This window comes from Pseudorca crassidens, chromosome 3 (assembly GCF_039906515.1).
Source record: "Pseudorca crassidens isolate mPseCra1 chromosome 3, mPseCra1.hap1, whole genome shotgun sequence".
NCBI lineage: Eukaryota > Metazoa > Chordata > Mammalia > Artiodactyla > Delphinidae > Pseudorca > Pseudorca crassidens.
In genome coordinates this window covers 170,186,157-170,209,817 of record NC_090298.1, presented here as the reverse complement: position 1 = coordinate 170,209,817, position 23,661 = coordinate 170,186,157, and the positions used below count along the sequence as shown (strand labels likewise).

At 52.3% G+C, this 23,661-nt stretch overlaps 1 long non-coding RNA gene across 1 annotated transcript; it reads right to left on the bottom strand.

The window, feature by feature from the left end:
- Positions 1-17,866: 17,866 nt before the first annotated feature.
- Positions 17,867-22,318, bottom strand: LOC137222684 (uncharacterized). Its single transcript, XR_010942551.1, has 3 exons — positions 22,083-22,318; positions 21,689-21,808; positions 17,867-19,463 (listed from the first exon to the last, which is right to left on the bottom strand). It is a non-coding gene; the product is annotated as an uncharacterized lncRNA (long non-coding RNA).
- Positions 22,319-23,661: the final 1,343 nt, after the last annotated feature.

Below are 23,661 nucleotides of genomic sequence, written 5' to 3'. Positions count from 1 at the left end.
CCACTGCAGGGAAGAGACCATCCAGTTCCGTGCAACAATGGGAGCGGGAGTGGCACTGCGAGACCTCCTCCCCTCACCCCCACCCAGCAGGCCCCAGCAGTCAGGCCTTTGGAGGCTCAGACCCTAGCATTGCTGCTCACAGGTGGCGTGGCCTCAGGCAGGAGGCATCCTTGCCTCAGTTTGCCCATCTGTAAAATGGGCATAGTCATATGATGGCCGTGGTTGCCATTATTTGCAGGCTGCCCTGCTGGCTGTAGGCGTGTCCCCACAGATGCCCCCTCACGTCCCTTGAACGGGGCTGGGGTCTCCTCTTCCCACCATGGGGGCTCCCTCGCGCATCCTGCCAGCAGCTCAGAAAAGTCCTGCCAAATGGGAGGTTTCTTTGCCTTCCAGAAATCAGGAGGCAACTCCTGCTCCTCTAGATCTGAAAAGGGTGCTCCTTGGCCTTTGCCCTTTGCCCTCTGACCTCCAGCTGTGGGTTAGGAGGCAGCCAGTAAGCGATTTCCCAGGCGAGCAGCAGAAGGAGCCTGGTGATGGCCCCTGGCAGCCACGGTCACCCAGGTAGACATACCACTTGAGGGGGTTGGCTTCCTGGGAGTGGGAGCCTCGGATAAGGACTGGACTCCCTGGCTCTGCGGCCCGGGGTGGGGGGCGCGGTGGGGAGAGGGCGGCTGGCATCCAAGGTGGGCCATAACCACAGGAAGTCGGTTACAGAGGGAGAGAGTCGTTGGCACTGTGATTTCCGGCTGTGCTGCTGGGTTACGTAAAGGGGCAGAGTGGCAGGGTGGGGAGGGCGGGCACCCTGACATCGCCACCCACCCGGCCCATCTGTTGGAGGAGGGAAACAGAGGTTCAGAGCAGGGGTGGCCATGACTTGGAATCGGGCCATGGGGACTGATGCCCTCAGCTCAGTTCTCCATCTTAGCCTCCCCTCCACTGGGCGCCAACTCCCAGCCCCGTCCCGGACGCACAGGGGAACCCAGCCTCAGTTTGCCCATCTGTGCAATGGGCCTGGCTTATGTATTTATTTATTTATTTACTTATTTTTAGGTTCTAACTTTCTTTTTTCTCGAGGATAAGAGGCTTTTTAATTATTTTAATTTTTCAGATGACCACCATACATTTATCCATCATTCCATGTAGATACAAAATTAAAGAAATAGAAAAAAAAATTTTCCTTATGATGAGAACTCTCAGGATTTACTCTCTTGACAGGCTTAGCTGAGGGGAGGTGGCCTCCCCACTTCACAGAGGGCCGCACCGAGTCTTGGCGAGGGTCACCAGGGTCATGGGGATGGGGTCCCAGGGCCAGTCCCGGGCTGTCCTGTACCCACTGCCCCATGGTGGGGTTGGGCATCCCACCTCTTGGTTCATCAGAATGGTGACCGGCCCGCGTTAACTGACCACCTACTATGTGCTCGCTCCTTTCGTGGCCTTCTGCGCAACCTGGAGGTCGGGCCCCCTACTTTCTGGAGGAGGAAACTGAGAGTGGGGTCAGAGCCTGACTTGGGTGCCCTTGCTCTGGGCCCTATGCTCCCGTCTCTCAGACACGCTGCATCCGCTATGCCCACCCCTCCTCCCGGCACCCCTTCCACCACCTCGACCTGGCCTTGGGGGGTGGCAGAGGCCCCCACTTGGATCTTCATGGAGAGAGACGGGAGTGGCTGGGGTTCGGGCTGCAGAGAGAGGCCTGACCGGGAGCTCCGTTAACAGGGCGATTAAAGAATGACAGATGAGGGGAAAAGCCTGAAAGAATTAAGCCAACGAATGGAGAGGTTGGTTTATATAATCTCTAGTACAACGTGTCCTCTGGAGCCAGGATTAGGCGTTGGCGTTTCCCAGGCAGCCCTGGGGGTCAGAGGCAGCACCCTGCTCCCTCTCTGCCCTGCCCCAGTGTCCGCCCCGGCCACACCCCTCCCCAGTCCAGCCCTCCTGGACCCCTGCTGGGGGGAAGCTCAGGGCTGGTGGGGCCGGTGCAGCTGGGAGGATGCCAACTCTGCCCAAGGAGGGGAGGCAGGTCCAGGAAGTGTGCCGCCCGGCAGGTCCGCTCCCAGGCCCTGCCTGCACAACTGGCTCGTGACCTTGGACAAACCCGAGACCTCACACTCTCTTCTGGGAAATGGGTTTTGCAGGGTTAAGCCGCGATTGGAGCATGGTACACAGTTGGCACTAAATAATCGCAGGCCTTGGGAGGCCTTGTGTGGAACGTGGGCTATCCACACTACCCATTGGCTATCAACAACGCCAGGTGAAACAACAGTAAAGTCTAACGATCATTTCTGTTTTCCTTATGGCACTCAGGGTCCCTCAACACTGTTCTTCTTCCTTTGTGGTCTGTCTCTCTCCCTGGAATTCCAGCTCCACAGGGACCCGGCACCCGGGAAGCACCCTGCACACATTTGGGGAGCCCTTCGTGTGTACTGTATAGCCGCTCAGGACCATGCTCTGTCTGGGATGTTCACATGGGCATCCCTCGGGAGCCTCACAAAACCAGGAAGGGCTGTTTTATTGTTCCCATTTCCCGGAGGTGGAAACTGAGGCTCAGAAAGGGAGGGTCAACTGCTCAAGGTCACCCTGCAAAGAAATGACAGAGCCGAAGTTCAAATCCAGCTCCCTTTGATGTCCAAGACTCCCAGCCAAGTTGCTGCCCTGCTCCTCCTGGATCCAGGCGTCTGCGGGACCAAGGCTCAAGAATGCTTGGGGCAGCCAGGGATGCCTGGGCCTTTTTCTGCACCCACTTGTCAGACCTTGCAGGGAGCTGTGGGAGGGGTGGGCAGTGTCACTTCGGGGCGGTGGGGAACCTGTGTTGGGGGCAGTGTGGGCACAGTAGGGGGTAGAGAGTGCAGGGGGAGGGGAGGAGGAACCTTGACCCGGTACACATCATGGCCATGGTACCCTGGTCTCCAGCAACCAGACTGGGGACCCAGAGTGACCCCAACCCCAGGAGGATGCGCTGCAGCTACTCAGCTGCCTGACTTATTTTTCCGGTAACGATTACTCAGCTCCAGGATCCGGGAGAAAGGTCAGGGCCTCGGCTGGCAGCAGTAACTGGACTGGATGAGGGACAGGCTGGAATTCCCACTCCTCCCAACTCCCGGGCTGGCTGCCCGCTGCCCCTTGCAGGTGTCTGATGTCCCCGGAGGCAGGGAGGGGGCAGTAGAGGCTCCTTATATGGCCCAGGCCGTCCCACAGGGTGGTCCCCGTGCTGGCTTATGCCATGATCCACTCCCTCCCATCCCTACCACTAGTCCCCAGCCTTTTCAGGAACCACACCCATCATAGTAACTGAATCTACTAGGAAGTTCTGGGGAACCCCCCACCCCGTGACTGGCACAGACCCAGGGAGAGTGAAAGGGGAGAGGACAGGAGGGGTTCTGCCCCCGAGGACTTGCCAAGCAGGGCACGGCTTCAACCCTTCACCCTCTGTTCTGCACCCCCATTCCGTGCCTCTATCTTCCTGAAATTGGGCATTTACCCAGTTTCCGCCACTGCTCACACCCTGGAGCATCCCTGCGGGCCTACTGTGTGGGGGGCACTGACCGGGCCTAGGTGGTTTCTAGCAGCTCAAGTTAGACCTCGGATCTTCATCCGACTCCAGGACCTGCGCGTGTGAACATACCGTGGGCTCTTGCTCTGCTGTGGAGTAAGTGGGTTTCATGGTGCCATTTTACAGATGGGGAAACTGAGAATCTGGAAGGTGAAGCCATTTGCCCAACGGGGGCTGCTGCAACTCCTTTCTGGTTTCCTGGATTTCACTCCTGCCCCTACCCCATCCCATCTGTAAAAAGGCCCTCGATTTCTCCATGGTTCCCATCACCCTAAGAATAAAATCCCACTGTCCTCCCCACAGCCCACAAGGCCCTGCACGACCTGCCCCGTCCCCTCCCTGCTCTCCCCTCCTCCCTCTCTCCCCATCGCTCACTCTGTTCCAGCCACACGGGCCTCCTCGCTGTTCCTCCAACACTCCAGGCCCAGTCCTGCCCCAGGACCTTTGCATGGGCTGCGCTCTTGGCCAGGGACATCTTTCCCCAATTTCTTCAAGGCTGGCTTCTCATCTTTCAGGACACTTTCTCTATGAGGCCTTCCCTCCCTTCTCCCCTCCCACTTGCCACCCACCAGTCATCCTGTTTTTTGTTTCATAGCCTCCTCATTGTTAGAAGTTATTCATTTCTGTGTTTGTGCACATCTGTCTTGGTCACTGCTGTATCTCCAGTGCCCAGAACAGAGCTGGACACCCAGCAGGGTTTGCTAAACATTTAGGCCAGTGGTCAGCAGACTACAGCCCAGGGGCCAAGTCTGGCCCACCACTTGTTTTTAGAAATAAAGTTTTATTGGCACACAGCCATCCCATTTAGTTACATGTCATCTATGGCTGCTTTTATGCTGGAACTGCAGTGTTGAATAGTCATGACAGAGGCTGACTGGCCCACAAAGCTAAAAATATTGATTATCTACCCCTTTATAGAAAAAACTTGCAACCCCCTGCTTTACACTAACGGACATAAACAGAACCAATGAAAACACTCAACCTGCCCCAGCTTCCGGTCCTGACTCTACCCTCATCCTCCCACAGTATGACTTTGGGAGTTCTCTTCCCTTCCCCGAGCCTCAGTTTCCCCAACTGTCAAATAGAGTAAGTGTCCACACCTCACCAACGGCATCCAATGGGGCAAGATGTTTAAAATAATCAAATGAGCCCATCAGAGAGAGATGAGAGCCCATCAGAGAGATATGAGAGCCCAGAGGTGCATCCTCGGATATCTGCAGAGGTGATGCCTCAAGCCAACGACGAAAAGACTGGGGTGGCTGGACCAACAGCATTGAGGAAAACTGGCTTGCTCCATGAGAAAACTCAAACTGGTTCCCTGGTTGATGTCACCTGCAGATGGATGCCCCCCAGATTAAAGACCTAAATGTGAAAGAAAAAACGGGAACATTGATAGAAGAACATGTAGGAAAAGAAATTTAGGACCTGGGGGTGAGAAAGAACTTCTTAAACAAAGCCTCAGAAACACAAACCAGAAGGCAGAGGATGTGTGAATTCCATGACATTAAAATTAAAGATTTCTGTCCAGTCAAGGACACTAGGAACAGAGTGAATAGAGAGATGATGGGACAGGAGGAGAAATGGCAGGGCCAATAGCTGGAGTATACAAGGAACTCCTACCCAGGGCTGCTGTATTGCATATTGCAGGGGAAGTCATTCTCACTCTAGTCTAATTGAGTCCTAAGACAACCCAGTGGGAATGTTTGCCCTGGAGGTGTGCAATATACAGTGGCCCTGCTCCTCAAAACCATTACAAAAAGATGACGCCCCTAGAGCAAAGTGGACAACGTGTGTGAACAGGCGACTTTCAGAGGGAAGCAGAAGTGGTCAACCCAGGAGCAATAGCAGAGTAGCACAGCTGTATCACTTTACATCTGTCTGAGGGACAAAATGAGAAAGACGGGTGATGCTGAGGGTGCTGGGAGCCCACCTGTGTGTGTGTGTGTGTGTGTGTGTGGACTGCGGCAGCCCCCTGGGAAGCATCCTGTCACTATCAGTTGACACAGGTAGGTACACACCTAACAGCAATGCTGCATCTATTCACCAGAAGGCACATATAGGAACGGCCATAGCAGCTTCACTCATAAAAACCCCAAAATAGAAACAACCAGAATGCCCATCCTTACTAGGACAGATGAAAAAAGTGAGGTATGTTCATACAGTGGAATATTATACAGTAAGGAGAAAGAACCATCCACATTTATAACAGGGTACTACGAGTCAAATTGTATCCTCCCCAAATGCATACACGGGAGTCCTAAAACCCAGGACCTCAGAATGTGACGGTACTTGGAGATGGGACCTTTACAGAGGTGATCAAGCTAAAAATGAGGTCATTAGGGTGGGCCTTAATCCAATATGCCTGGTGTCCTTCTAAAAAGGGGAAATGTGGGCAGAGATGTGCACCCAGGGAGAGGCCGTGTGAACATGAAGACAGATGTCTACAAGCCAAGGAGGGGGATGGGGAACAGATTCTTCGACGCGGCCTCAGAAAGAACCAGCCCTGCGGACACCTTGATTTTGGACTTCTAGCCTCTAGAGCTGCGAGACAGCGAATTTCTGTGGCTCGAGACACCTGATTTGTGACATTTCTAACAGCCCCAGGAAATTAAGACATGGGTGTTGGCACGCTGTGGCCTATGGATCGAATTCAGCCTGGGATGGTTACATTTTGTGATCCCTCGTCTAAATGTTGCTGTGCAAGGATTGTGTAGATGCCGTTCACATTTGCATCAGTTGACTTTAAGTGAAGGACGTGGCCCTCCAGGATGTGGGTGGGCCGCGTCAAATCAGTCGAAGGACTTAACTGCAAACACTGAGGTTTCCTGGTGAAAGAAGGAATTCTGCCTCGAAACTGTAACACAGAAGTCCTGCCTGAGTCTCCAGCCTGCCTGGCCTACAGATTTCAGGCTCAAGGCTGCAACACTGCCTCATAACTGAATTTCCAGCATGCTGGCCTACCCTACAAATTTCAGACTTGCCAGCTCCCACATGGCATGAGACAACTCCTTAAAATAATTATCTTTATTTCTACATCTATCTGTCTATGTCTATACACACACACACACACACACACACACGCACACACACACCCTATTGGTTCTGCTTCTCTGGAGAGCCCTGACCAATACACAGCCCATCCCTGGCTATTATAAATAAAGTTTTATTGGCACACAGCCACACAGTCACTCATGCATCATCTTTCCAGGCATATTACCTACACATGCAACCTAACAAAATACATTTTCAATGACACATAGATGTAAAAAAGACACACGTTGAACACTTGAGACGTTTGCCTATGGAGGGAAAGTAATAGGAAAAAAGGATAGAAATACAGAGGTAAATAAAACAAAACAAAAAAGGTGGGAAACAGAAAGGAAACCTTCGGTAACGTGCGAACGTGTATCAAAGCGTTAAGGCGGGTCTCCCGGTCATGTGCTGCCCTCTCGCGGGACCTATAAGCATTGCAGCCTTTATCACTTGGTTTGTCCTAAGAGAGGGTTGCCCATCAACAGCCAAAGCAGCTTGCTAAGGACTGAAGTCAACTGCATGGATGCACACTTTAAAAAAAAAAAAATTGTGGTAAAAGATGTATAACATAAAGTTTAACATGCTAACCATTTTTAAGTGCACAGCTCAGTGGCATTAAGTACATTCACATGTCGTACAACCATCCCCACCATCCATCTCCAGAACTTTCTCATCCTCCCAAACTGAAGCTCTGTTCCCTTTAAACACTGACATCCCATCCTTCACCCCAGCCCCTGGTCCCCACCATCTACTTCCTGTCTCTATGGATTTGACTCCTCTAGGGACCTCACGTGAGTGGAATCAGACACTTTGTCCTTTTGCGTCTGGCTTTTTTCATTCACTATGATGTCTTCAAGGTTCATCCATGTTGGAGAGCACGTCAGAATTTCCTTCCCTTTTAAGACTGAATAACATATTTCATCGTATGGATGGACCACATTTTGTTTATCCATCATCTGTCGACGGACACTTGGGTTGCTTCCACCTTTTGGCTGTTGTGAATAATGCTGCTATGAACATGGGGTGTGCAAATAGTTCTTTGTGACTCTGCTTTTGATTCAGATGGGGATGCACCCAGGAGCGGAATTGCTGGGTCATATGGTGATTCTGTGTTTAAGTTTTTGAGGAACCACCATCCTGTTCTCTGCTGACCACGGTTTGTATAAATTAGTCTTCTCTTGAGGCTAATTTTCGTTGTTACCAGTGTTTGTTACCACAAACAATATGGTGCCAAATACCTTCACACACGTATCTCTGCAGACATGGAGGATATATTGCAAGAATTGGAAATGTGGTGTTGAAAGGTGTTTGCCGGGTTGGGGGGAAAGGTAAATTATGAGTTTGTGATTAACATATACACACTACAGGGACTTCCCTGGTGGTGCAGTGGTTAAGACTCTGCACTCCCAATGCAGGGGGCCCGGGTTTGATCCCTGGCCAGGAAACTAGATTCCACATGTGTGCCGCAACTAAGAGTTCGCACGTCGTAACTGAGGAGTTGGCGAGCCACAACTAAGGAGTCCGCCTGCTGCAACTAAGAAATCCGCCTGCTGCAACTAAGACCTGGTGCAACCAAATAAATAAATATTTTTTTAAAACCATATACACACTACTATGTATAAAATAGATAACCAACAAGGACCTACTGGATAGCACAGGGAACTAGACTCAATATTTTGTAATAACCTACAAGGAAAAAGAATCCGCAAAGGCCGCAGAGCAGCTAAGCCCGTGCACCACAACTACTGAGCCTGTGCTCTAGAGATGGCGAGCCACAACTACTGAGCCTGGGTGCCTAGAGCCCGTGCTCTGCAGTAAGATAAGCCAACCGCAAGGAGAAGCCTGAGCACCACAACTAGAGAAAGACTTTGCACGGCAATGAAGACCCAACGCAGCCAAAAATAAATAAGTAAAATAAATTTAAAAAAAAAGAATCTGCAAAAGAATATATACATAACTGAATCACTTTGCTGTACACCTGAAACGAACACGACATTGTAAATCAACTATACTTCAATTAGAAAGAAATTTTTTTAAAGATGTTTGCACTTTAAACTTTGGCAGATGCTATAATACCAAATTGCCTCTAAAAAATGTATGTTCTCCCAAGTAATACACAAAAGAGCTTGCTTCCTTATTGACGTTTTGGGCTGGAGCATTCTTTGCTGGGGGAGGGGCAGGCATCCTGTGCATTGTCGGGTGTTGAACCCCATCCCCTGACCTCCTCCCGCTAGATCCTAGTAGCCTCCTCCCCTTAGTCATGACAATCAAAAATGTCTTAAGACATCGCAGAGTATCCTCTGGGGTCAAAATCACTCCTGGTTGAGAACCAGTGCCCCATGGCTTACAATGCAGCATACAAGAAAACTTTAGCTTTTTAGCAATCCAAACGATAGAAATCCCATTGTAGCTTTATTGTGAATGTCTCACCCTATAAGGTCAAACATCTTTTCACAGATTTTGAATCCATTTTTATTTCTTTCAGGTCTTTTCTGGGATGGTCCGTTCATATCCTTTGCATCTTTTTTCAGTTGGTCTTTTCTTGTTGATTTGTAGGCACTCTTTACATATTTGTTGTCTGGCAAAAATCTTTTGCAAGTATGTGCAAATATTTCTCTCACATTTGTTGTTGATTTTGGGGCCTTTTTGCCCTCCATGAAATTTTATTTTTTATGTAATAAAACATAACATTTCTTTTATGACTTCAGGGGACTTTGTGCTTGCTTAGAAAGGCCTTTCCACTCTGATCCTATAAACAGTTTCTCCCATATTTTCTTCTAGTACTTTTGTGTTTTAATTTTTTTATGGCTTCACTGTTGACCCATTTGTAATGGATATTGCTGAAAGATATAGTATAGGGAGGCAATTTAAGTTTTCTTCTCCGAGGCTTAAAAAATTGTCCTGCCCCCTCACAGGAGCCACCTGAAAGAGCTCCAATGTCAAAGCCAAAAAAATCAAAGCAAAAAAATGAATAATGCAGTATCAGATGATAAACTAGAACCTAACATTAACATGTCATCAGTCCATACTGATCATAATAAACGAATTAATAAATAAATAAATGGAGGAGACGAGAACAATCTCCCTTGCAGAAGAATTTTACATAATTCATGTAGCTATTCCTCCCTCCTGGAGGCGAGTCTAGGGGTGCTAGACTTAGTGACTGGCTTCCAAAGAAAAAAGCACGAAAAGGGGACAAGCATAGCCTCACAGTGGGGAAAGCTGGTGGACCATCATAACCACGTGATCAAGGTTGACCTCAGTGTATAAACAGAATGAAAAGACAACCTATAGACTGGGAGAAAATATTTGCAAATGATGCGACCAACAAGGGCTTAATTTCCAAGATATACAAACGGCTCATACAACTCAATATCAAAAAAAAAAAGATGCTCAACATTGCTAATTATTAGAGAAATGCAAATCAAAACTACAATGAGGTATCACTTCACACTGGTCAGAATGGCCATCATCAAAAAGTCTACAAATAATAAATGCTGGAGAGGGTGTGGAGGAAAGGGAACCCTCTTACACTGTTGGTGGGAACGTAAGTTGGTGCAGCTGCTATGGAAAATGGGATGGAGGTTCCTTAAAAAGCTAAAAATAGAGTTGCCATGTGATCCAGCAATCCCACTCCTGGGCATATATCCGGAGAAAACTCTAATTAAAAAAGACACATGCACCCCAGTGTTCATAGCAGTACTATTTACAATAGCCAAGACATGGAAACAACCTAAATGTCAATTGACAGAGGAATGGATAAAGAAGATGTGGTATATATATACAATGGAATATTACTCAGCCATAAAATAATGAAATAATGCCATTTACAGCAACATGGATGGACCTAGAGATTATCATACTAAGTGAAGTAAGTCAGACAGAGAAAGACAGCTATCATATGATATCACATATATGTGGAATCTAAAAAATAATACAAATGAACTTGTTTACAAATCAGAAACAGACTCACAGACATAGAAAACAAACTTATGGTTACCAAAGGGGAAAGGCGAGGGGAGGGATAAATTACGAGTATGGGATTAACAGATACACACTACTATATATGAAATCGATAAACAACAAGGATTTACTGTATAGCACAGGGAACTATATTCAATACCCTGTAATAACCTATAACGAAAGAGAATCTGAAAAAGAATATATGAATAAATATGTAACTGAATCACTTTGCTGTACACCTGAAACTAACACAATATTGTAAATCAACTACTGTTCAATTTTTTAAAAAAGGTTACCCTCAGGGTGATGTCGTGTGCACGTCAGGGACCCCTGATGGGGTGTAATGAGAAGGGCATTTCACCTCTGTGTCTTCCTCCCCAAAACCCCGGTCTAATCATGAGAAAATATGCAAGAAACCCGGATCAGGGAATGTTCTCAGGATGCCAGCCAGTCCTCCTCGACACAGTCAAGGTCATGATAAACAAGAAAGGACGGAGAAATTATCATAGCCCAGGGAGCCTAAGGAGGCATGATGACTAAACGCCATGTGGGATCCTGGAGCAAAAAGAGGGCATTAATAGAAAAAATGGTAAAACTCAGGTAGTGATGTTAAAAGACGGAGTTTACTTAATACTACTGCCCTGATGTTAATTTCTTTGTTGTGACAAATGTACAGCTGTTAAGAAAGATTTTCCCATCAGCGCAGTCGGGTGAGGGTACATGGGAATTCTCTGTTACCTTTGTGACTTTTCTCTAAAACTATACCAAAATAAATTTTGGAGTTTTTTTTCCTTAAAGCTGTCCTTCGATCAAAATTTATCGAAGAATCCGTCATTTCTCCACCAATTGGAAAAGTCCCCCAATATATCGAGGTCTATTTCTGCCCTCTGGATTTGTCTTATCTCGTATGTAACTGAATCTTAAAAACGGAAAGTAAAAAAAAAAAAAGAGTGGCATCTATGAACTACTCTTTTAAAATCATCATCAAGTCAGCCAGAGCAGGGCGAATAAAGGTGCTGAGCTTTGAGAGATGGGAGTTTCTGACTGCGCTGTCATGCACATTATTTGTGTGATGTTTATCTACTTGTTTGTTCATTTTTCAATAAACATTTATTCGGCACCTCCTGTGTGCCATGTCCTATGTGGAGCGCTGGGGACCCAGAGAAGGCCAGGGCAGAAATCCCTGCTCTCATTTGTGGTCCAGTGGGAGATACAGAATTACACAGAATATAATTGCAACTTGTGCTTGTTGCATTCAGGAGAAGAATGGGGGAGGGGTAAGGACAGAACAGCAGAAAGACCGGCTTTAGTTGGGAAGGGGGGGCTGTCCGAGGGCCATTTGGGCTGAGAACTGAAGAATGAGACAAAGCCAGTTTGGCCAAAGGATATGGAAGAGCATCTCGAGTGGAAGGCACAGCCTGTGCAAAGGCCCTGGGGCAGCACCGTGCCTGGTGTGTTGGAGGAACAGTGAGGAGGCCCATGTGTCTGGAGCAGAGTGAGTGAGGGGGAGAGAGGGAGGAGGGAGGGCAGGGAGGGGACGGGGCGGGTCGTGCAGGGCCTTGTGGGCGGTGGGGAGGACTTGGGCTTTTACCCCAGGGAGGTGGGAGCCCTGGAGGGCTGTGGGCAGAGGAGGGAGGAGGACCTGCCTCGGGTGCTCACCTGCACCCTCTGGTGGTCCTTATGGGGAGGACAGACTGTGGAGACTAGGGTGGGAGCTGGGGGAATCAGGGCAGAAGGGATTGTCCTGGTCCAGGCACAACACAATGACGGTATCAGGTTAGTTTATCTAACTGTGGGCCTCAGTGACCCCATCCCTAAAATGGGATTGCCCAGCACATAGTAAATGTTCAGTAATTACCAGTTTGCCCTGAATAGCTCACTGAATCCTCCCAACAGTTCTATGAGGAAGGGGTTATTATCATCCCTGTTTTACAGATGAGGAAAATGAGGCACAGAGAGAGAAAGTGACTTACCCAAGGACACACAGCTGGTGAGTGGCAAAGTGAAGTTCTTGCTCTTAACATTATACATACAGGTGAGCAGGGCAGAGAGTAAATGATTGGAGGAGTTGATCTGGTCTGGGGAGGGCTTCCAGGAGGTGGTGCCATTGGGCCTGAGACTTAAAAGATGAGCTGAAACTACCAGGCACCCCCGCAGGAGGGATTGCAGGGCAGAGGCCCTGAGGGAGGACCCACCAGAATGCGGGGCCCAGGCTGGTCCATACCTAGAGCCCAGCACCATCTTTTTCCTGGATTCCCATCACGACCACCGTATGGCCCTTCCCCTCTCCCGGCAGCACTGTTTCCAGGGACCACCCCCTCCCTCTCCCTTTCAGATTGGGTGGCTCGGCGCTGATGCCCACCCCCAGCCACCTCCAGCTGGTAACAATCCCCAGAAAGGGGTCATTAAGTGGCCCAGCTGAGGCCGCCAATAACCAGCACACAGACACTATTTTAATTTTCCACTGATTTGTCTGCGGTGGGCCCCCTAGAGCTGAGCCATGTGTGTGTGGAGAGGAGTATCTAGCCCCACAGCTGTCTGTGGAGAGTGAGGACAGAGGAGAGGACGTGGGGGGGCCTCACTGCGAGAGAGTTATGGGGCAACTGACATGGTTTCTGCCCCCCCCCCCCCCCCCCCCCCGCAAATCTCACTGGCCTGGCCCTCACCAGGCTGTGCTGGGCCCTTTTTCCTTCACACTCAGGGTAGCCACTTCTGTCTTCAGCCTCCACCCACCCATCTGTCCATTTATCCATCCAATTGTCCATATGTTCACCCACCCATCCCTCCACCCGTCTATCCATCCATCCACAATCCATCCATCCGTCCACCCACCCACCTACCCATCCACCCATCCACCCATCCAGCCATCCAACCACCCACCCACCCATCCATCCACAATCCATCCATCCATCCACCCACCCACCTATCCATCCACCCATCCACCCATCCAGCCATCCATCCACCCACCCACCCATCCATCCACAATCCATCCACCCATCTACCCACCCACTCGTCCATCCCTCTATCCTTCTATCTATCCCTCCCTGACCCTCTGTCCCTCCCTCCCATGGATAAGCAGTTACTGATCACGTGAGATGTACCATGCACCACTTTAGGACCCACTGGTTTTCTCCACACCTTACTCAGCATCCCCCCCAGGACAACCCCTAGGATCCCTAGACTCAGCCTCTTCCCGCCCCTCCCCCACCCCATGTCCCCACTTCAGGGACGATTTCACCGTCGCTCACTGCCCCCGAGGCTGGGATCGCAGCATCGGCCTCCCCTCCTCCCCTTTCCCTCTCCGCAGCCTGTGGGTCTTCACGTTCTGCCCATTCTCCCCCTCGGGCCTCTCCCCCATCCATCCTCAGGTCTCCTTTTCTACCATCTGGATCACCGTTTCACTCTCCTCCCAGCCCCCATTCCCAATCCCACAGCTGCCTGAGATCTGGCCATGCCCCTCCCTACTCATTCACCCAGCATGGCTCCCTGCTGCCCGGGAGGGAAGGCCCAGCTCCCACCAGGGTCTGGCTTCACACTTCTCTCTCGCCTCCCTCTGCTACCTCACTCACCTCCTCCTGCCTTTAGCTCTGTCACACTCAGCACATTCCCACCGCCACACCTGTGTCTGCACAGTTCCTTCTGCCAGGAATGCCCTCACCACCGTCTCTCTGAGCTGAAAGCCTTAGCATCCCCCCAGGCTTGGCTGAAATGCCACTTCTTCCAGGGAGCCCCACCCCGGCCCCCGGCCAGGGCCCTCTCCCTGCTCCCTGAGTTTCCATCCAAAGACCAGGCACCGCCACCCTGTCTTTGGCTCTAGGCCTCGGGCTCTCGGAGCCTCTCAAGGCCACTAGGGGCGAAGGTGGACCGAAGCACCCTGTCATCAGCTTGTGTGGGGCTGGGGTGTGACACCCACTACCTGAGTGAAGTGACCTCCCCAAATAGCAGCCTCTCATGGATGACAGACAGAGGCTGGTCCTGAGGGTAAGCTCTGAACCACCGCATTATCCTGTCACGTCCCTTCGTCCTCATGCAGTGACCGTCCCTCTCCGAGCCTGTATCCCCATCTGTAAGATGGTGATCATGGCAGTTCCTTCTTCATAGGCTTGTTGGGAGGACTCCAAATGGCTATTATCTTGAGCTCTCGGCTCAGCACTGCAAATTTACAGTAGTTTGCTGTGTGACCTTGGGGAAAGTACTGTCCCTCTCTGAGCCATGGCTTTTCCTTCTCTTGACTTCTAGAATGAGCAGCAGCCCAGCTCTACCCTGCTCTTGGAGGGGCAGCCTCAGGAGCCCCCAGGGGAGGCTCTCAACACCCCATGTTTGCCTGCCCAGGAGAAGAAAGGATGGAAGAGAGGAAGGACTTCCAGAAGGTAGGAAAGTGCTGGGACCTGGAGCCGGGGTGGGGTGGGGAGCTGATGGGTGTGGTCAGGTACTGGTTGTGCCTCCGTTTCTCCGTCTGTAAAGTGGGGGGGCATGATGGTGACCCCTTCAGCCCTCTGTGCTGCCTGGGCCCACCCCCCCTCCCTGGCCCTGCTTTCTGTGTCTCCCCAACTTTCTTCTCCGGGGTTCCCCGCCCTTCCCCTCCTCACCGCCGACATTCCCGGCCCGGGCGCTCTGGGAAACATTCCGTGGTTTGCAGCAGACTGTCCGGCTCCTCGGTCCCTCAGATGTGGGCAGAGTGGGCGGCGGCCGGGCGGGCGCGGGCCGGGGGCTGGGGAGACTATGTGCCCCCCAAATCCTACCCCAGCGCCGGGCACACGGCGGGGGAGGCAGCGGGTGGCACTCACAGACAGGCAGAGGGACCCCCTCGGCAGATGGGGGAGGCCCTCTCCTGCTCACAGCCCTCCCAGGGCTCTCTAGTGCCCCTGGAATAAAACCCCAAGTCCTCCCCACAAGCCCACAAGGCCCTGCACGACCTACCCCATCCCCTCCCTGCCCTCCCCTCCTCCCTCTCTCCCCCTCGCTCACTCTGCTCCAGACACACGGGCCTCCTGTCTGTTATTCCAACACGCCAGGCCCAGTCCTGCCCCAGGACCTTTGCACGGGCTGTGCTCACTACCTCCAGTCCTTTGGTCCCTGAGATTACTCAGGCTGCAACTCAGAGAGGCCTTCCCTGCCCACCCGGCTTCCTCCTCAGGCCCATTACCCGCCCCTTTAATGTCTTTGCAGACTTCCTCCCAATTTGGAATTCTCTCACGCATTTATTCATTTTCTCTCTAACTCCCTAACCCCCGACTGGACCATGAGCCCAAGAAGGGCAGGGCTGGGTCAGCCTAGCTCACAGCTGACATGTAATAGGCACTCGCTGAATAGGTGGAGCGGCCACGGAAGTCCTCCTGGAATCTAACCACAATCTCTCCTGCTCTAGCTGTGTGAGTATCACACAGTTCCTGACCTGGGCACAGCCCTTAACAGTTTGCCAGACACCTCCATGGTCACTGGCTCACTGGATTATCCCACAAAGACCCTGTAGGAGAAGAGGCTTTATTCTTCACGCACCCCTCCCCCATTTTACAGATGAGGAAACTGAGGCACCAAGAAGTGAGAGAATTTGCTCTTTGCACGAATGAACAGACACTGAATGAATGTAGCTGCATTATGACTTTGGAGGGCCCGATGCATTTGGCCTTCCTCCCTAAACAATAAGATTATTAAATGTTATGTTTTCTGCTTGCGTTGGTATACATGTCAACATAATTCAGGCTAGATGCATTGCTATATATTCATTATTATCACATTTTGCGTTCTTCTGGTTGTAAAATAAATAAATAAATAAATTTAAATATTTCTGAGGGCACTGAAAGTCCCATGGACCCTGGGCGCCGTGCCTCCAATGGCTGCAGGAGATGGGAGTCTGCCTGGGATTTGGGGGCTGAGGCTGGAATCTTTGGCCCCTACTCACACTTCCCTGTCCAGCCCCACATTTTGAATGCTGCCTGCGGGTCCCTCACTCACCTAGGAATCTTTGCTGCTCTGAGCATAAAGAGACCTTTTTAGAATGGCCTGGTCCTCTCTACTTAAAAGGATGGAATTCCCACCAAGCGGGGCTTGGATGCCTCCTGTGACGATTACCTCATTACCTTTCAGCCAGGGGGGTGATAGTCCTTACCAACGTTGAACTGACCCCTGCGGAGGCTGAGCTCTGCCCTCTGGGGTTGCACAGACCACATCCCCAGCTCCCACATCAGCTTCCTGTGCCCAAGGGCAGCCCCACCTGGGGACATTTGAGAACTGTCTGGCTGGGTCTGGCTGTTTCAGCTCTTGTGTTGGGGGCTCCATGTGGGTGGGGCTGGGGCTGATCTTCTGTGGGGGGGCCCAGATGACCCAGCTTGGGACTGAGCCCAGAGCAAGGTGATGAATTTAACCAAATTTTAACCAAATTTGCCCAGGCATCTTTTTAGGGCTGAAGCCCTGAATCTCTCAATCTTTCTCCACAGGCTGCTGAACCCCATCCTCTTTCCTCTTCTGGATATACCGCAGTTTGACACCTGTCCTTAGCTGATTAGTGGATCCATAACCTCCTCTGTACTGGGGCTTCTACCTCTCTTGATAAGACCTCAAGTTTGCACAGAACAATTCTCCTTGTCACAGACTGCTTGACATTCCCAGGACCCTGGAGAAAGGTGATGCGGAATCACTCTCTCACCTCTGACCTCTAGCCCCAGGCCTCTTCTCCAGTTCTCAGCTCTGCCCTCCACTTGCCCTGTGACTTTAAGCAAATCACGCCATTATCTGAGCTTCCAATTTAATCATCAGGTTCTTGCCTTTCTTCATCAGAAACCCACCCACTTCCCTCCACCCCCAGGCCCCCATCATGGCTGGCCTGGATGCTGCCCTGGCCTCCCCTTGGTACCAGCTGCCACGTCAGCCTCAGACTATCCCTTCTCCCCACAGAAGCCCAAGGGAGCTTTAAAGAATGTAAAGCAGGCCCCGCCCCTCCTCTGCCCACAGCCCTCCAGCATTCCCACCTCCCTCAGGGTAGCCTGAGTCCTCCCCATGGCCCACACGGGCCTGCACGACCCTGCCCCGTGTCCCCTCCCTGCCCTCCCCTCCTCCCTCTCCCCCCCTCGCTCACTTTGCTCCAGACACACAGGCCTCCTGGCTGTTCCTCGAACACGCCAGGCCCCATCCTGCCCCAGGACCTTTGCATGGGCTGTGCCTGCTGGGGACGCTCTTCCCCCTTCTCTTCTAATGAATTCTGTCATCCATCTGCCAGGTCTCAGATGAGATGTCACCTCCTCAGTGAAGCCCTCCTAGATTGCCCAGCCTAACTCAAAGACCCCAGCTCCTTAGAACCCCTTCCACAATCATAATTAAGTCCGATTTTGTGCACTGATACTTTTATTTTCCGTCTCCCTCACTGCAACATCAGCCCCAAGAGGACCGTGGTCTTTGTCTGGGTCACTGCTGTGTCCTCAGCAGGAGAACAGGACTGGAGACACAGCAGGTGTTTAATCAATGTTGGCTAAATGAGGAATGAAAAATGAAACCAATGCGCGACGCTACTCAGGGATGTGGGAACATCTCTGTCCTCATGGACCCCAAAACCTTGATACTCTATAACTCCCGCTTCACCCAACCCACCTGAGTCACCTGAACCCCAGGGGCAGCAGTAATGAGGGGTCGTGGGAGGTCTTCCACCCAAGGCCCAGCTCTCCTCGGAGAACACTTGCTGAGAAGCCTGAGACGTCTAGGCCCCAAACCCATTTCCCTGGTAGGGGAACCTGAGGAACACAGAGGGCGAGCCACTGGCCCAAGGTCACACAGCACACCCAGGTTCAGACCTAGAACTGGATAGGTAGGTAGAAGATTTCAGAGTTCCACTTTGGGCGGCAGGCCAGCTCCTGGAGGGACAGAGGGATGGATGGACGGTGGGGCAGACAATGGTGCACAGGCTTGTGGCTTCATACTGGCTGGAGAGCCTCAGACAGCAAACACCCAGCCCCCAGGTGCCACAGCCTGCCTTGCCCCAGAATGTCTTCTCTCCCATCAGCTCGGTCCCGACTCAGGGAACATGGCCATCCCCCTCGAAGCTTCCAGAAGGGTGCCCAGTCTTAAGGGTGGATGCTACAGGGCGCCCAGAAATGGGGGCACAGAAATGGTCAGAGGTGTGGTCAGAGTCCCACAGCAGCTCAGTCTCCCGTCTCCTGTCTGTTAACCAGAGCCCCCCCACCCAGCGTCCCTAGCCCCCAGACCTCGCTCTACTCAGAACTTCCTATCGTAGGCCCTGGGGCAACGGAGTCATGGCTACTGCAAGGTTTCAGATCCAGCTAACATACTGCAAACCTTCCCAGAGGACGGCCAGCCGCGGCACCCTCCTGGCCACAGACACCGGCACATTCGGACTCTTAACCGCCTCTGGGCAGCCCTGGCCACGCTTCCAGGTGGGAGACTCCGGAATGGCTTTCTCTCCATTGTCTGTCCTTGGTTTCCTCGCTCCTGACCACCTCTCCACCATTTCCAAATGCCCAGGGAGGGGTCACTGCTGCCGCCAACCACGTCTGAACCCCCTTCACAAATGTCCAAGCGTCCCCGAATCCGAGAGGCCAGAGAACGGGGCGAGAAGCCCTTTGGCTCCCCGCTGTCCCCTCCTGCCCCCCAAGACTTCCACCCGAGGCGCACCCGGCACTGGTGGGTGCCTTCGCACTCACCATCCACCACATCTTGGCCGTCATGTCGTAGCAGAGCTGCCATTTGACCGAGGTCTCGCCCGGCTTGCTGGACACCAGGGGCCCGGGCACCTCCATTCTTGGAAGGAGGCAAGGGCAGCCCGAGCTGCCTCACTCGGTCAGGAGCACAGGCTGGGCCGGCCGCCTAGGGTGCAGGTCCAGGGTCCAGACTTCCATAGCCCCGAGCGAGGGGCTTTCTCTGGGGGAGTCGGAAGAAGGTGCCGGGGACTCTCAGAGCTGGAGATCACAGGCTTGAGAGAGAGGGGGAGGGATGCAGATGCATTGGTCTGAAACACACCAGGCCGGTCTCTTGCAAGTGGCCACCCACAGCCCAAGGAGGCCGTCGCAGGCCGTGGAGTGTGTGTGTGTGTGTGTGTGTGAGAGAGAGAGAGCGGCCGGTACGTGGATTTGTGAATGAGCCTCTGACTGGGAATACCCCCCTCCCACCCCCGGAAGGCGTGTGGCTCGTCCTCCCCTTCCCCTGCTGATTCGCCTTCCCATCAACTCTATCAGGGAAAAAAGCTCGGGGGCCAGAGGGAGTTGGGGTGCGTGCAGCGGGGGGCCTCGACCCTCCCTCCCTCCTTCCCACCCACCCCTGTCTTGGATGCTGGCTGGGGAGGTGCCCAGGCCCCGAGGCCTCATTAACTCCAGGCGGGGCCCTGAAGCCAAGGCACAGCAGATGGTACGTTTTGAGAAGTGGGGAGAGAGGCACTCTCGGTGTACAAAGAGGGTGGCATCCGAGGGCCCTGGATTGTTGAGTCCTGGCTGTGTGATCTCGGACCAGTCCCTGGGCCTCTCTGGGCTTCACTCTCCCTGTCTTGAAGATGTCAGCTGACCACTGAGGACGTGGTACGGGTGGGGATGGGGGACGAGACAAAATGCAGATGCGCAGAGAAGGGGGTGGGATCATCATCTCACTTTTTTCCTTCCTTCTCCCAATTTCTGAGCAGAAGCAAGCCAGGGGGATTCTTTTGATCTCATCATCTAATGGTTGTTGTGCATTTATGGAGCGCCGAGGGGGTGCCTAAGCTCGATGAGAAGGGGCTGGTCCCTGCTCTGTGTGGGCTGATGCCCTGGCCCGACACTGGCAGTAGGAGAGACTGAAGGTGGACAGCAGGAAGGACCCCCTGGCCTGGCCAGGAGCTGCTGGGAGCTCTGATGCGGCAGCAGCGAGGTCTGGCTGGAGAGCGTGTGGCATCTGGTTTTCCACTGGGCTTTAAGCCTGCCAATTAGGAGTGGACAGAGGGAATGGGAGATGGTGGCAGTAGGACTGGACATGAATGGGGACCGAAGCTGACCCCTGTGGCATTGGGAGTGAGCACAGTGGCACGCTGGGAATGGCTGCCCCAGGCCCGCCCCTTCTGCTCTGCCACCAACCTGGCGGATTCTTCCTAAAACATGGCTCTGACGGGTTCTCTTTCCTGCCTACCACCCTCCATGCTCCCCAGGCCCCCACTGAGACTGGGCCTGGCTTCCTCCTGGTCCCCTCTGTCCGGCACACCCTTCCTCCTTTCGTTACCTGGGGACGCCTATGCATCCTTCAAAACCAGCCCAATATTCCCCACCTGTCCCTGAGGGTGAGAGATATAGTCAGACAGAGATAAAGAGCAACAGAGACACTAAGAGAGAGAGACAGAGATGGAGAGACAGAGTGAGTGAGAGAGACAGAGAGACACCCAGCCATGCCCTGTCCACTGTCTGGGCTACACGTACACGCTCTTACCTCCCACCCTGAGAGGTTTGGACTATCAGCCACCGTTTTTTTTTTTTAATACCTATTTATTTATTTGGCTGAGCCAGGTCTTAGTTGCTGCATGCGGGATCTTTGTTGCAACGTGCAGGATCTCTCGTTGCTGCATGCGAGATCTAGTTCCATGACCAGGGATCAAACCCGGGGCCCCCTGCATTGGGAGGGCGGAGTCTTAACCACTGGACCACCAGGGAAGTCCCTCAGCCACCTTTTTCTTGTTGGAAAGACATTGTGCAACCCACACCCTCTGGTCCTAGGTTCCAACCCTGAGCACACGGGACTGAGAGTTTCTGCGTCTGGCCTGGGGACTCCCAGAGGACAGGACCTGGGTCTGAGCCCTAGCTGGGACTCCCACACACAACAGGCTCCACCGATCCCTGACCAAGCGCAAGGGTGTGGATCCGATTTGATTATTCAGATCACTGTTATTAACAGCAACTGTTTCTTGACCACCTACTACACGCCAGAAGCCGTGTAAGGTCAGTACAGACAGGAAAACGGAGGCTCCGAGAAGTTTAGTCACGAACCCAGGGACACACAGCAAGTAGAACTCACTTCTGTGATTTGGGGGGGATGCCGAACACCTACCCAGCTTCCACCCTCGCCTCCTTCGGGTCTCAGCTCAGATGACACCTCCTCAGGCGCCCGCCCAGCCCCCTGCTTAATAGTGCTTGCCACCACGCACATGCAGCCCCCTCCCAGCTTTATTTCCCTTAATCACTTTACTTATTGATCGTCTGTGGCCCCCAGCTGGAGGGGGGGGGATGTCAGCTTTTGTCTGTCTTCTTCACGGCTTTGGCCACAGTGTCCGGAACAGTGCCTGGCACAGAGTAGGCTCTCGGTAATCTATTTGCTGAAATGAATGAATGAGCGGGTCAGGGTTTTGCAAACATTGGCATTTCCTGTTGACTCTCCCCAAAGGCATTTTCCTCTTGGCACAAAAGCTGCAGGCCTGGCAAGGGGGGTGGGGAGGGGCAAGGGGCCGGGCATGGCTCTCGTGGCCCCAAGCGGGGCCACGCCTCGGCCAGCTTGCCCAGCTGAGGCCGGCAGGGCCCAGCCCAGCGGACGCGGTTCACCCACACGGAGGCCCCCGCCCCGTAACTATAATTTGCCTCAGTACCTTGTGATCGTAGGAGACCGTTACCCCCACAGATGTGCAGTGGGGGTCAGCCATTCAGACAGTGGGTCAGAGCCCCGTGGCGGAAGGCAGATGTAGGAGGTGGCTTTCAAACAGGAAGGGCGAGGGAAGGAGACTTCACAGGGAGAGCCAGGGAGAAACAGAGGGGCTGAGACAAAGAGAGACACAGAGAGACAGACAGAGAGACAGAACAAGAAAGGCCTAGAGACCCAGCCATGCCCTGTGCGACAGGGGAGCTGGTGAGGCTGCTGGGCACCCCTCCCCCCCCACATCCGGTCGAGGGGCCTGACTCGTAAGCTACATCTCCATTCAAGGAAACTGAGACCCCTGCGGGCCAGCTGGATGCCCAAACCCTCAGTGGCAGCTGAGCTGGACCAGGGCCCAGTGAGGGTCCCCCCAGCACCTCCCCCACTTCCCACCCCCCAATCCCAAGGACAGAGGGCCCAGGGCCACTCTGAACCTCAGTTTCCCCAGATGCCAAAAGAGGAGGTTAGGTAGGAAAGCCCCCCCCCAACCTTCTGCCACTCACAGACCACCCACCCCCTTTTGTCTGTGTCCGAGTATTACCGAACATTTTCCTTTCCATCCGACCGTTTCTAGAAAAAGACTTGGATGTGTTTAAAGAGAAAAGTACAACTCACCACTACAGGCTGCCACCAGTCAAGGTCAGCTGAAAAGATAAATACAATAAAAATCCTCCCCAGTCCTATCCAACTCTAAGCAGAAAACAAGCCTGAAGCCTGTTCTGTCTTTCCTAAAAAGATGATCAAGCATTAAAGAGGTGTTGTAGACGGGCTGGGAGCCCCCAAAGGCCATAGGACAAGATCAAATGATCTAACAAATGTGTAACTGGAATCTCAGAAGGACAAGGAAAAGTGGGCAGAAGGATATTTTGAGAGAGAATGGCCCAGCATTGGAAGCTCAGAGTCCTAACCACTGGACCACCAGGGGATTCCCTCAATTGACTTAAAAGAGAGAGAGAGAGAGAGAGAGAGAGAGAATGGCCCAATAATTTTCCAAAATTTAAGACACCGAATCACAGTTCCAAGAAGCTCAGAAAATACCAAATGGAATAAATATTCCCACAAATACATAGCCAGACATGTCATACTCAAAACGCAGAAATTTGAAAATGAAGAGAAAATTCTTGAAGGCAGCTGAGGAGAAAAAGACACATGGCTTACAGAGGGGCAAAGACAAGAATGATCACAGACTTAATTGTGAAAAAAAAAAGGATGTCTTTAAAGTGCTGATAGCAAAAGACTGTCCACCCAGAAGCTTATACCCAGTGAAAATATCATTTGAATATGGAGGAGAAACAAAGGCTTTTCCAGCAAACAAAAGCTGAGGAAATTCATGATTAGCAAGACACCCATTTTAAATACAAAGACATAGATAAGACTAAAAGGACGGGGGAAATATACCAAGAAAATAGTCATTTAAAATATACTGGGGGGCTTCCCTGGTGGCGCAGTGGTTAAGAACCCGCCTGCCAATGCAGGGGACACGGGTTCGAGCCCTGTTTCGGGAAGATCTCACACGTCACGGAGCAACTAAACCC